This window comes from Miniopterus schreibersii, assembly GCF_964146895.1.
Source record: "Miniopterus schreibersii genome assembly, chromosome: 10".
Lineage (NCBI taxonomy): Eukaryota > Metazoa > Chordata > Mammalia > Chiroptera > Miniopteridae > Miniopterus > Miniopterus schreibersii.
The window spans coordinates 40,524,905-40,538,644 of NC_138110.1; the positions used below are offsets into that span (position 1 = coordinate 40,524,905).

The 13,740-nt window shown below is 41.1% G+C and overlaps 1 protein-coding gene across 10 annotated transcripts in view; it reads left to right on the forward strand.

The window, feature by feature from the left end:
* Positions 1-13,740, forward strand: part of LOC308563228 (uncharacterized protein) — a 43,702-nt gene that overhangs the window by 9,937 nt on the left and 20,025 nt on the right. For 3 of the 10 annotated variants that reach the window (XR_013999755.1, XM_081150081.1, XM_081150078.1), the window contains exon 2: positions 10,864-10,959. The exons of the other annotated variants lie outside the window; for them this stretch is intronic. The gene's annotated coding sequence lies outside the window, so the exon portion shown is untranslated. The remainder of the gene's footprint in view (positions 1-10,863; positions 10,960-13,740) is intronic. 10 annotated transcript variants of the gene reach the window in all.

Genomic DNA, 13,740 nt, shown 5'->3' on the forward strand with positions numbered 1-13,740 from the left:
GTTTGAATGTGTTCCTATCTGATTCGGATTCCGGTACTGACCTTCAACTGCCTTAGTCAAAGCAAATTTTAAGTAAGTTATTACAGAAAATGGTACGTATAGTGCTGTGTTAGAATACTTCATATTCCTTAGTTCTTAACAACTCAGCTCTGTGCTGCAGAAGGCAAGAATGCACATCTTGACTTTGACGGTGTTTTTCAAGTTCTTCTAATGGCTGTTTATATCACGTTAACAAATGTGATATACTTACATCAGAGGGGATTGCTAAGTTATGATTATTTCATGAGTTTTTGTGACCCTCACTTAACGTGTTATTTTTAATACACTTAGAGGAAAATGAAGCACTTTGCCCTCAGGGCTAGAAGAAGGCTCTGCCACTTGGTTCTGGTTAGACTTTCCACTACAATGTTTCTTTACCCAACTCCAGCTTCCCTCCACCCACTTTGTAAATGGAAAATAGTGAAGAGTTTCCTGTTTTGAAGTCAGCACCAGACCTACACTAAATTGTCAGTGTTGATGGCAATGAATAGTAGGCTGGGAGACTAAGATAGCATTTTTATTCAGACCCTGTCCCCACAGTGATTGTATTTGAATGTCTGCCTTAATGAAAACAGAAACCTGATCAATCTATTCCCAGCTAAAAATCCTTCAGTGGCTCCAAGTAGCTTTCAAGACCTAATTGAATTAGCTCCATGTTCTAAAATATTAATGATGTGGCCCTGCCTAACCTGCCAGCCTTGTACATTAATATATTCATATTAAAAACAGCTACTATATGCTAAGCACACATTATATGTCATTATTGTCTTTCATACTTTATATACATGATGTCATTTATTCCTTTTTGAAATATTGTGTGCAAATGAGGAGACCAAAACTCAGAGAACTTAAAAAAATCTTTATATAACTGGGATTTGAACTTGAGTGCATTTGACTCCAAAGTCATAGCTATACACTACACTTCTCTCATCTTGTCTCTCACAAGCACACACTCTGCAGTCACACTAAGCTACTCTCAGTTCCGTTTATGTCATAACTTTTGCATACATTTTTGCTTCTTCTGAAATGTGTTTCTCACGTGCTCTAACTGGTCAAATCCTCCTTGTGTTTAAGACTCAACTTAGTCATCACCTGGTGTGTGTGGTTGACCCTCCCTGACCCGTTCAGTTGTGTTCTTGCCCTTGCTCGGAGTTACAGGGTCATAGTCCTGAGTAGTCTTCCTTAGAATGTGTGTGTGGTAGTGCAGCAGAAGATTGAAGAGGTGATTGCTAATGTTATACTAGAAGAACCATTGTTCTGTGAAGGGTGGAAATCCATTTTTAGCTTGAGCCCCAACAAGGAAGTGATTCTTCCTTCCACTGGGAACAAAATTTAGACCATCTCCTTTGACTCCAGGATGAGTCACTAACAGAGAGAGCGATAGAGAGAGAAAGAGAAGGGGAGAGAGGGTCAGAGAGAGAGAACTGATTGAAGCAGTAACTAAAATTTCAGAACAGAGCTCCCAAGTTAGAAGGAGTTGCAGGGCCAAGAGCAGAAAACCATTACCTGGGTTAACAGGCCAATAGGCAGCTGGAGTTGAAGGTGAGACTTGAAATGAACTTGGAGTCTTTGCAAATGTAAAGACCACAGGGGCCTTGGAAGTAAGGAGCAACAGCCCATGCCCTAGCCACTATAGGAAGGATTTGGGTACTCAGCAGGGGTAAATAACAGAGAAGCAACTTTCCTTTCTTAAGATTCTTAAGGTAGCTTAATGCTGTTTGAACATGCTATATGGGAACAAATTTTGAGGGATTATATCTCCAACATTTCATTTCTTTTTAAAAAATTGGGAGCTAGACTCTTCACTTAGATTTGTAGCATGAGCATTGCTTTTTTTTTTTTTTCAATCCTCACCCAATGACATGTTTTTATTGATTTTAGAGAGAGGAAGGGGGAGAGAGAGAGGGAAAGAGAGATAGAGAGACATTGATGTGGGAGAGAAACATCCATTGGTTGCCTTCCACATGCGCCCTGACTAGGGATTGAACCCACAACCCAGGTATGTGCCCTGACCGGGAATCCAATCCACAACCTTTTGATATATGGGACAGTGTTCCAACGAACTGAGCCACCCTACCAGGGCGGGCATTGCCTTCTTATTTAGCTATGGCTTCTTCCGCTTTTTTATTTGCATTTTGAACAGTTTTTTTAGTTGAGACTCTGGAAATTTCCAGGCTAAATTATGGCTCCATTTTCTTGACAGGAAGGAGTTCTTTAAAGATATGGCCTTCTTAGTTTCCCATTTCAAGTGTTTTCTTTTTATCACCCATTCTCAAAATATTATGAGAAAGGGAAGGGACTTAGCATTTACTAAGCATAGCATTTACTAAGTGCCAGACAATCTTTCACTTATTTAATTCCCAACACAGTATCTATGGTGTGTTAGTATTTTCACTTTAATAGAGGCAGAGATAGAGAATGATAGAGATTAAATAACCTGCTAGTAAGTAGGGAAGCTGAGATTTGAATAGCGTCAAATCCGATTCCACTACCCTACGGTCTCCCAAATTTGAATGAAGAATATGCCCCCATACCTTTTTAAAGGTAAACATTCCCACAGGCCCCTTGTGTTGACTAAAATTATTTTATGTTTATGACATAAGCATGCTTTATGATATATAACTATAAAACTAAAAGCAAATACACAAATTAAATAGAAAGAAAACCTCAAGTAACATTAATAATGGACAATTAGTATGACTTTGTTGAAATAAAATTGAGGCTTGCAATGTAAATACAATATTGATTCTTATGGTATTTTTAACTGCTATGTGATGATTTCATTTCCACATTATTTGTTTTCTCTTTGAACTACTGTGGAAATCCTAGATTTGTACAGCACATTTTGATACAATTTAGACTTTTCTTGGTCCAAGTGATTATTTTGTTATGAAATCCACCTCTGTTCATTAGCCCATGAAAGTAAAAAAGAACTGTATTACTGGAATATCTCCTCCTTGAGAGTGGCCCTTTGCCCTTTTCACTATTGTATTCTTGGTATCTAGAACACTGCCTAGCACATAGTAAGTGCTTAATAAATGTTTATTGAATGTAGGAGTTAATAAACAAAGAAATACTTGGGGTTAATGCATTTTTTAATGTAAATGCAGGCCCTGAAATTTTGTGGCAATAATAGATTGTAAGGTAGTCATCCAGATGATTCAAAATGTGCGTATGTTGCTGAGATAGTATTTCAAGATATTATTTATTGATACCTCCCTGTGTTGGTCCTCTCCAGCCCTACCCTTTCTTTCTACCCAGACCATTCAAGCAGGTTCTTGGGCTCTAGGCCTGTTACCTTATAGTAGAGATCTGGTTGGTCAGAAAAGCAGAGATTGCTTGCTTGCAAACTTTCTTTATTTGTGTTTCCTGAGCCTCCAGATGAAAGCCATTTCTGAGTATACTTTTCCTCAGTGTGCAGCTTATCTTCCATTTATACCTCCAGATCTACCCTTCATTCTAATCCTGATCTGTGCCCTCGGGGGATGATCATATGAATTGCATCATGCGGCCTCTCACCTTTTGGTTTCTGCTTGGATTTGGCCAGTGGGAGGCAGTGGCATGAGACGGGAGGGAGCACATCTCTATGGCTGCTTGTTTGGACAGATGGCCTTCCTCCCACAAAGCCCACCATGCTTTGGTGTTTGGACCCTGGAGATGTGGGATAAGGGAGCTAGGAGATCTGAGATTGTCCTTCTGGTAGACTGGTAGACTCAAAGTTAGAAATTAAGTTTTATTATAGAGAATTGAGTAATATATTTTTTCCATACATAAATTTGCATGCCCTCTGTGGTATGGCATTTTTTTTAAAGGTTATCATTAAAGTGGAAACTTAAAACTTTAAAATTGTTATAGTGATCTTAATGAACTCCATCCAGGAACCCAATTTGAGATATACTATACTATGGCATGCTAAACTTTGGGTTGTAAAATTCTAAAAGCTGGTTTCCTCTGTGCATGAATAAAAGTTTGAATTAAAAGTTACACCCTGGGAGGTAGCAAAACATAGTGGTAAGAATGAGGAATCTGAATTCTCAATCCAGCTTTGCCACTTAACAACCATATAACTTTCAGTAAATTGCTTACTCTCTGTGCTTGTTTCCTCATCTGTAAAAGTACACAAAACTTTGAGGATTAAATAAGATATTATGTGTAAGTAACTTAGAAAGGCGCACATAGTAAGCTCCCAATAAGTTATTATTATTATTATTATTACTATGATTTCAGTAGTTACTCAAGCATTCACTTAACTAATGTTTACTTACCACAAACCCTGCCATGCACATCAGAGGGCGCTCATGCAAAGAAAAGTAAAGCTTTTAAAGCAGATGGCTAGCCATTTACCAAAAAATCCATTTCTCCTTTTTCTTGGGCATACAGGTAGACTACCTTTTCTGCACCCGTACTAAAACTATGCCTATGATTTGTTCTAGCCAGTGATTTGTGAGTAGAATTTTGCATGTCGCTTCTGAGCGAGAGTTTATAAGAGGCAGTTGTGCCTTCTTTATACTTGTCTCCCTTTCAGTGTTTTGATGCCGAAAATGACAAGGCCCTAGGAAATGGCACAGCTACAAAACAGATGGAGTCAGGGTTCCTGACTTGCCATGTGGAAGAGAGCCTAACACTGCATTGTGGGGAAGAGATAAACTTCTATGGTCTTTGAGACATTATATACTTTTTTGAGGGGCTGTTTATTATAGCAGCTAGTATTATCCAAATTAATATACTCTTATAACTATAACCATAATGGAAGACATGGAAAGAATGGATTTTTACAATCAAATATGTTGTCTAGTTGGATTCAAATTTTCAGGAGGCGGAGGGTGGGGAAGAAACTAGAAAAATGGAATCTTTATGCATCCTACATATATATATATTTTCCTGGAGCCAGACTTCTTCCAAATCCTCCTCGTCTCCCATTGTGTTTCACCCTGGGCAGTGTTTCCCCGACCCCTTCTCCATTATGCTCTTTGTTTTTAGAGCTCCCAAGCAGCGGCCTTCTCAGCTCAGCCATGAATGGCATCTGCTAAAAGTGCTGGCCCCTTTTTATATCTAGGTCATGCTTTGTGTGTCTTTATGCATTAGTATGATAAAAAGCTCTTCTTGACCCTTTGGTTTCTTTCCCAAATGATCAATTGGCAATTTGTACAGTGAGAGACTGGTCTTCCAGCAGTCCATAAATAATGTGACTTACTAATCAAAGGAATTTCATAATACACAAGGCACTTCAACTGTTTCTCTTAAAATACTGTTTATCGTTACTTTTGGAAAATATTTTTCAAATACCAGGTTAACTACACACCTACTTTTTGAGACAGAATACCTTACTTTCCATCAGCACTTTTCTGGAATAAAAGACCTGTACTTTCACTAAATGGCAAAACAGGTAGTGTTTCCCATACTGTTTTATCACCACCCTACAACCTAAATTATGGATTTGACAAAGACACTTCTTAGGACACAAACATCCATTTAACAAATCTGTATCTGCCCCTAGACAGGCCTATCCAGAGTGGGCTCAACTGCTGCTCTGACTCAGGGGAGACAGGGAGGCCTAGCTTGGGTCAGTTCCAGTGTGGCCCTGCTCCAGGCTCAGGTGGAGGCCGCCCTAAAGGGGAGGTATGGGTGGTATCCAGCTCTCTCCCTTCTTCAGGGCACTGCCAGTCTGCAACCTTGGCTCGAAAGGTATAATAACACAACTAAAAACAAATCGTAGGCACATTTTTACCTGGAGTTGCCAGCTGTCCTGGATTGACCGTTTTCATCCAGTAAGCAAACCTGAATCTCAGAGAAAAATAAGCACTTCAGAAACATTTGGAAGTTCTCTTTCATTTTAACTCCCAAACCCTGAAACCAAAAGAAGGCAATACTTCTTCAGTTGCTGTATGTAGATTCAAGCGCCTACATTGATAATATTTGCTATCAGGACTTTATTTTACATTTTAAAATAATACTCCAACTCTGAAAAAAAAATTACCCTTTTGGCATGTTTTCAGGAAATAAATGCTTACCATGTGAGCTTTTAGAAGAAAGGAAGGGAAATTAGTTACTCAATACGTTAAAGTATCCAGCAACTTCTAAATCCCTGAAAAAAATCAACACAAGGCAGACCTCTTGCAGATTTCTTAACATTTCTATTCTCCTAGGAATGCCAATCTCTCAGAGGGCTGGAACACAATTTGTGAGCCAGGATTGGCCCAAACCAAATTGTGGTTTTTCATTTTTCTGTAGCAGTGGCACTCAAACTGGAAATAATAGCCACAGCCTAAAGTGTGCCCCCCCAGTAGTGGGCAGAGGGGTGTCTGGCACACAGATATTTTTCTGACCTGTTCTGCAGAAGGTGTTCAGGTTCTGGCCAGTTGCTACAGTAGTAATGACCACCCACTGGGCAAAGAGCTTAGGGGAGAAACTATGCCTTCCCCAGCCCAGCACTACCCTCTGGTTTGGCAGGGTGGGTCGTCAAGGAAAAACACAGACTTAAGTGCTAAAGATCCTCACTCATATCACATCTTTGCCCTGAACTTACCAGAGCAGGAAAGTTAACCAGTCACCTACCATCCATTTACCAGCACAGTGGGAGGGAAAGATCACAGAATCTTGGTGCTGGCTGGAAACAGCTGCCATGTTATAGTCCCTCTCAGGGTGGCCTTGACAGAGTGAGGTAATTCTTCCAGTGGACAGAGATGCAAACAGCATAATTGGTGGCTAACTTTATAAAGAGAGAAAAGTAGCCTGAGTTAGAGATTGAACTCTGGGACAAGGGTGAGTGGCTTGGCTGCTTGGTCAGGACTCACAAGGAACCAGATTGGAAGGTCTCTGATAAGGTAGCCCAGGAAAGTGGCACGATGATGAACCTGTGGTTGTGGGCACAAAGTTTGTGTAGCTTATATTAGTGCCCACCAGAGAACTCCCACTGCAAAGGAAGCTCTCAACAATGAGGTAGATAAGATGCCAAATCTTGTGGACGTGGACAGCTAATGATGAGCCTTGAGGAAACCAGACCACCTACTTGGTGGCAGAGTGATTTCAATTTCAACTTGTCCTTACCAAAATGGATACCTGCCCACATGTCTCTGTTAGTACCACCACCCAGGGGCTCACAGAATTCCTTATCTATTGGAGAGACATCCTATAAAACATTGTGGCAGTGGGCACAAAACCACAAGATCCACTGGTCTCACCAGATACCTGCTCAACCAGAAGTAGCTAGTCTAATGGGACAGTGGAGGCTCAGCTAGGGTGCTAGCCTTGGGGCAATAACCTTTAGTGTTAGGGTGCTGTCCTCCAGTGTGCAGTATATGCACTGAATCGGTGGCTGTGTTGCTATATTCCCAATAACTTGAATTCACAGGTATAGGAACCGAGGGATAGAAGTCGGTGTGAACCCTCTCACAATCACTGCTTCTCAAGCTTGCAGCTTTAGGCTCTGTCATATTAAAGGTCCTGGTTCCTACAATGGAAACACCAAGGAGTCACTGAACTTGAAGCTGTGACTACTACCAGGTCATTTTAGGCTTCTCATGTCAGTGGAAGAACTGGCAAAGAAAAGAATTACTACATTGGTGGACAAAGTTGACCATAATTACCATGAAGAGTAGGGTTGCTCTACATAATGAAAGCATGGGGGAGTTGCCTGGAACCCAGAGGACTCACTTGAATGTCTCCTGGTATCTCATGGTGCTTCCATACCAGGAATAATGGTAAATGGGCAACTTGAACAGCTTTGGCTTGATGAAGCCAAGGCAGCTAAGGACTCAGGGCTGAGGTTCTGGGTCAGCCCATCAGGCAGGCAGCCTCAGCTGCCTGGAGTACTGGCCAAGGGTGAGTGAAATCTAGAATGAGTGATGGAGGAGGGAAATGAAACCTTTATCTTGGGATCTGCTTTTCAAGGGACTCAAGAAAGAACCCCAGCATCTGACACAGGATCTGGAACATAGTAGGAAGGCCCTATATGGTTACTATATGAATTGTTAATGAATATATGAATGTAGAGCTGTGCCCTGTGCTCTGTAGTAAAGGTGCTCGAGTTAATTCATGTTTGAGAAGGGCTTAGGGATCCCAGGAAGAAGTCTGCATGTTAACATGTGGCACTCCCAGCCTCTGTTTCAGCAACTTCACTAACTGTCCCTCACACAGAACCAGGGTCTTGTGGTAAAGGCACACTGACAGCTTTGGAAGTGCACCAAACCACCTCTTTGCTTGCCTCCCCAAGCCACTGTGTCACCAGCAGGAACTCATTATTCCCTCAGAGTGAGAGCGACAGAGAGAAATACAATCGCTTAAGCCTTAACCATTTTTGGTTCCCCAAATAAAAAAAGCCAAGTCACACATGGCTACAATTTGGATGCCGTGTGACTTTCACACTTTATTGCTCTACACATAAGCCAGTTGACTGTTTTTGTAAGTGACTGAATGAATTTAGTTTTTAAATTATCCCATGTACCTTAACCCGGTAAATTACCAAAATAAACAGCAAGGGTAATATAATTACAGCGTTGACAGTGGTCTAAAGCCCAACTAGGGGGGGAAAAAAAGGCTTTTCCTCCACTCCTTCTTTTTAAAAAATATTTTAAAAAGTTGATTTATAGAGAGAGGAAGGGAGAGAGGGGGGAGAGAGAGAGAAACATCAGTGTAAGAGAGGAACATCAGTGGGTTGCTTCCCACACCTGACCGGGAATCAAACCCACAACCTGGGCATGTGCTCCTCCCAGGATTCAAACCTGCCACCTTCTGGTGTACAGTACAATGCTCCAACCAACTGAGCCACACTGGCCAAGGCTCCTCCACCCCTTCTTCTCTCTCTCCTGGGATCAGTTGGTGTTGAGATGAATTCTCCAACATATGAGCTATCTTCTCGAAATGTAATCACAGGCCTGGATGGGCCTGGAAGTGTTTTTGTTTTTGTGTTTTGGGGGTTTTTTTGCCTAGTGCCTAATCGTGAAAGCAGAAGCTTTGTAGATAGAGTCAGAGATCTATCAGTCTTTTTATTTATTTTTAAAATATGTTTTATTGATTTCAGAGAGAGAGGAAGGAAGAGGGAGAGAGATAGAAACATCAATGATGAGAGAGTCATTGATTGGCTGCCTCCTGCACGCCCCCGACTGGGGATCGAGCCCACAACGGGGGCATGTGCCCTGACCGGGAATCAAACTGTGACCTCCTGGATCCTAAGTTGATGCTCAACCCCTGAACCACGCCGGCTGGGCTATCAGCCTTTTATTTTCATCCTATCATTTTTGCTTTCTCTTAGTTTTGTCATTTTGACAGTCTGGCTCAGTGACTTTCAACATTTAGGTTTCTAGCCCATTCTTGTATATTAGAATTTTTGTAGCATACTTGAAGAGATTGAAATATTCACAACAACAGTTATAATAAAGCAGTAAATTATCATGTGATTGCTGCTAGAGTTTAAAACTTTTTCGTGATATCTATGAAAGCATGTATGGTAATTGCCTCATTTACCCAATAGCTTTTCAGGTCTCTACTTTGTTTGGGAAGACTTTATCACTGCCCTGGCCTTTCACTCACATGTTTAAATTAGCATAGAAATTGCCTTTGGTATTGGCCCGATAAAAATAGACATTTTACTCCCTTACAGTAAGTTGTACACAGCTCTACATTGTTATTACGACCTTCTCACCTCTTGTGTTTCATCTTTTGAACATCTCTGTAATTGTAAATATTCTAGTTGTACCAAAAATGAAATTTATAACTTGATCAATATTTGGTGGCTTGTCAGTAATGAGTTTATAAGATGCCACCTTATATGTGACCTAAGAATCATGAATCTATCCAGTAGTGATGATTTTTGTGAAGAAAGTAGTATAAGAGTTACAGGTCCTGTCTGTTAAGATAAAATGATCCAAAACACAGAAACCAGATAAAAGGATGACTGTGTATCCATGCAAATGTCATCCTGTCATCCTGTCACATTGAAGCCAACAAGCCCATCTAAGTCCAACCTCTAGTGGAATGAAACTTTGACAGCTTATGTTGATTATGGCTGAAGAGATAACTCCAAAGGTTATGGCCCTATTGTTCTGTAGTATAGTTTTATATCTAATTTAGAAACTGTTATTTTTAATACTTTTCTTTTTAGAAGAGCTTTAAATTTACAGAAAAATTGAGAAGATAGTACAGAGGATTGATTCCCTTATACCCCTCACCCAGTTTCCCTTATTTTTAACATTTTACATGAATATGGTACATGTTTTATAGTTAGTAACCAATATTCATACATTATTATTACGCAAAGCCCATATTTTACTCAGATTCCCTTAGTTTTGTCCTAATGTTCTTTTTCTGTCCCAGGATTCCATCCAGAATAATACTACGTTGTATGTAATGGTCAGGTCTCCTACGCTCCTATTGGCCGTGAGAGTTTTTCTTTGGTTTTGATGACCTTGACAGTTTTGAGGAGCACTGGTCAGATATTTTAGGATGTCCCTCTAAGGGAGTGCTCCGACATTTTCTGCACGATTAGACCGGCTTTATGGGCTTTTGGGAGAAAGACCACAGAAGTGAAGTCCTATTTCCATTACATCATATCAAGAGGATACATGCTGTCAGCGTGATTTATGACTGTTAATGTTGGCCTCGGTCACCTGGCTAGGGCGGAATTTGCCAGGTTCCTCCATTGTAAATCACTTTTTTCTTCTGCCTTTCCGCTCTGCTCTCTTGGAGAGGAAGTCGCCGTGTGCAGTCCATTCCCGAGGAGTTTGACTCCCCTCCTTGGGGCGGAGGATCCACATAAATTATTTGGGATCTTCATGGGCGATTTGCCTCTTCTCCCCACTTATTAATTCAGTCATTTATTTGTAACAGCCATATGGACTCACGGGTACTGGGTGCTGAGCATCCTTGTTTCTGGCTGGGTGTCGTTTCTCTCAGGCCCTCGCAGCAGACAGCACAGAAATATATGTGAGTATGTTAACCCCTGCATGTGTGCACATGTCTGTGAATAGTTCTGTATGTAACCCTCTGTACCTATATTGAGATAAGCATGAGCTCTTACTGATGTCTCCAGCTCTAACCGCGTGGGTCACTCTGGCCTCCTCCCCTTACTTACCTGTAAGTTCTCACGTCAGGAGTGAGAAGCCTGTCTCCCACAAGCCACCAGCCACTTAATTGTTCAGTTCCAGGACACATGGAGAGCAGTATCAAAATTGTTAATCTGTGCCCTGATGGGAAACCACATTATCTGCTAGAGCGCAGTACTTACGTCCGATTCCTTTTGCCTTCAGTGATAGACCGACCACTCATTTCCAAAGCTACTTAGGTCAGCACCCTTCCCTTCCCTCTTCAGTGAGGTTCTTCCAGGCATTTGAATACAGACTCTCACATCATAGTCTGCCTTCCTTCCTGGGGTCAGCCAACCTCCTAAATGATTTTTTAAAATTTTGCACACATTTAGATTCACTCTGTGCTGTAAAGTTCTATGGGTTTTGACAAATGTGTAATGTCATGTAACTACCATTTACTTGCTGAGGGACATCTTGGTTGCTTCCAGTTTTTGGAATTATGTATAAAGCTGCTATAAATATTCATGTAATTTTTAACTGACTATATATACATTCATGACTTGTGTACTTCTTTGAACCAGTTTTTCCATCCTGCTAGTTTCTTCATTAACAACATGTGCCCACTATATATTTCTATGAGAATTATGTTTTTAACCTTTTGACAACCATACCTTGACATGCTGTTTTTATAACATGTCTCTGGGGTGATGTAAGTAATGTATTTTCTTTTGTGGCTTGGGAAACATGTTGCATGACCTCAAGGTTATGGCTACCAACCAACCTTATTTCCATAGGCATGGACCTTGATGTGGCCTTCAATTGGGTGAGAACTTCTAAGGGTAGCCCCAAGGGAACAATTCTGATGAGTGGTGCTATTGTTGGAGACCTCTTACAAGAGAGGTTGTTCAAAGTCCTACTTTGCATTTAAAGCTACTCAGGGTGATTCTGTGTGCCCTTAAGACTTCGATCAGGTCACCTTAAGGACATTGTTATTGTAGGGAAAGTGGTGAGAGAATGGGATGGGTTTGAGGACCTATCTGCTACTCAGTGCCAAGTCCTTTAACACCTTGAGCCTCAGCTTCTTCATTTTGTAAAGTAGGAAACATTATAGCAACGCAATGATACTATGACTGATAAAATGTCCTCATCCATTGAGATGTTTGTCTGAAATAAATGAAATTATATGTATGAAATGCTTTCTAAGCACCATAGAAAGATAAGTTGTTACTGTCTAGTACAGTGGTTGGCAGATTTCTTCTGTAAAGGAACAGATAGTAAATATTTTCAGCTTTGTGGGCTGTGTGGTCTCTGTTGCAGCTATTCAACTCTGCCCTTGAAGTTCAAAAGCAGCCCCAGACAGCACATAAACCAATGAGCACAGCTGTGTTCCAATAAAACTTTATAAAAACAGACAGTGGGCCCTCTCTTGTCTAGTATAAGCATGGAAAAACATAAACCACTCGCTGCTCCTTTCCTCCTGAAATCTCTTTCAAATACAGTGCTGGAGAGGACATTCAGTAATTTACTGAGAGTCAGTCTTGACTCACAGACTACAAAGTCCCTAGGTGAGTTGAGTTACTTATCAGCTCAGCTTTTAAAAACACACAACTACTTCCCTGTTTTCGACATGGGGTCCCATCTTCTCCATGGGTGGAGCCAACCCTGCTTCTGTAGGAACTGCCACTTTTGTCTATCCATATTACTGCTCATCCACTCTCCTGGGCCATATGATTAAGTGTCTGGGATAACCAAAACCCTGTTATTTCCTTAGCGGAACAAGAGACATGAAACAGAGAACCACAGGAAGTAAAAGGACCTAAGATCTTGCCCTGCATCTTATGAGCCAGACCCTGTGCTAGGTGCTTTTCGTGTTGAACTCACTTAAAACTAGCAGTAATTCTGTGAGATAGGTATTAGTATACCCATTTTACATCCGGCAGGTTTAAATTTTGTAGTTAGAAATTTAGCTTTCCATATATGTACATTTCTTCCGAAGTCAGGACATCCCAATTTCCACAGAGAGCAGAAAGTTTAATTTTGTCAGTTCAAGGTAACTCAATTTCTTCTGGATTTAAATATAGCTAGTACAGTTTTAAACTCAATTAATGCAAGTTTACCCCCACTCCTCTCCTTCACCCCTTATCTCTGGAGGTAAGCTAAGTTTCTGGGGCACTGACTTATATACTGTCCAGAGGCGAGAGGTGGTTGCTGGCTTCTGTCCTTGCTGTGTTTTCCTGAGCAGAAGTTTGTCTTTTCCAGTCACTTTCCTATTTGTCCAGGGGCTCGCAGGGACCTTTTGCTTATGGTTCTATGAGGCTGCTCTGAAGGTCACCTGACCAGGAAGTTCCCGCAGCCATCGTTAGGCTGCTCCTCTGGGACCATGTTGGACATGAGACTTGAATTCTCTGAGCTGCTCCTTGGGAAGCCAGGCAATGTTCTCTTTGGCTCTGGAGACCCTGTAAAATTATCTGGGGTTTCTCTCCTCTTCTGTCCAAGGTTTTTGATCCATGGAGGGGGCACTTCTTTGGGACCCTGCTGTCCCTTCTTCCCATAGTCATTGAATTCATCTTTGTCTTTTTTAAGCAGAGAAAAATCTGTTTATGTCATCCTACATTTTTTCCTGTTTTTTTTTTTTTTAGTTCACAGTATAAACTCTGCAGAATCCTCCAGGATTCTGGTC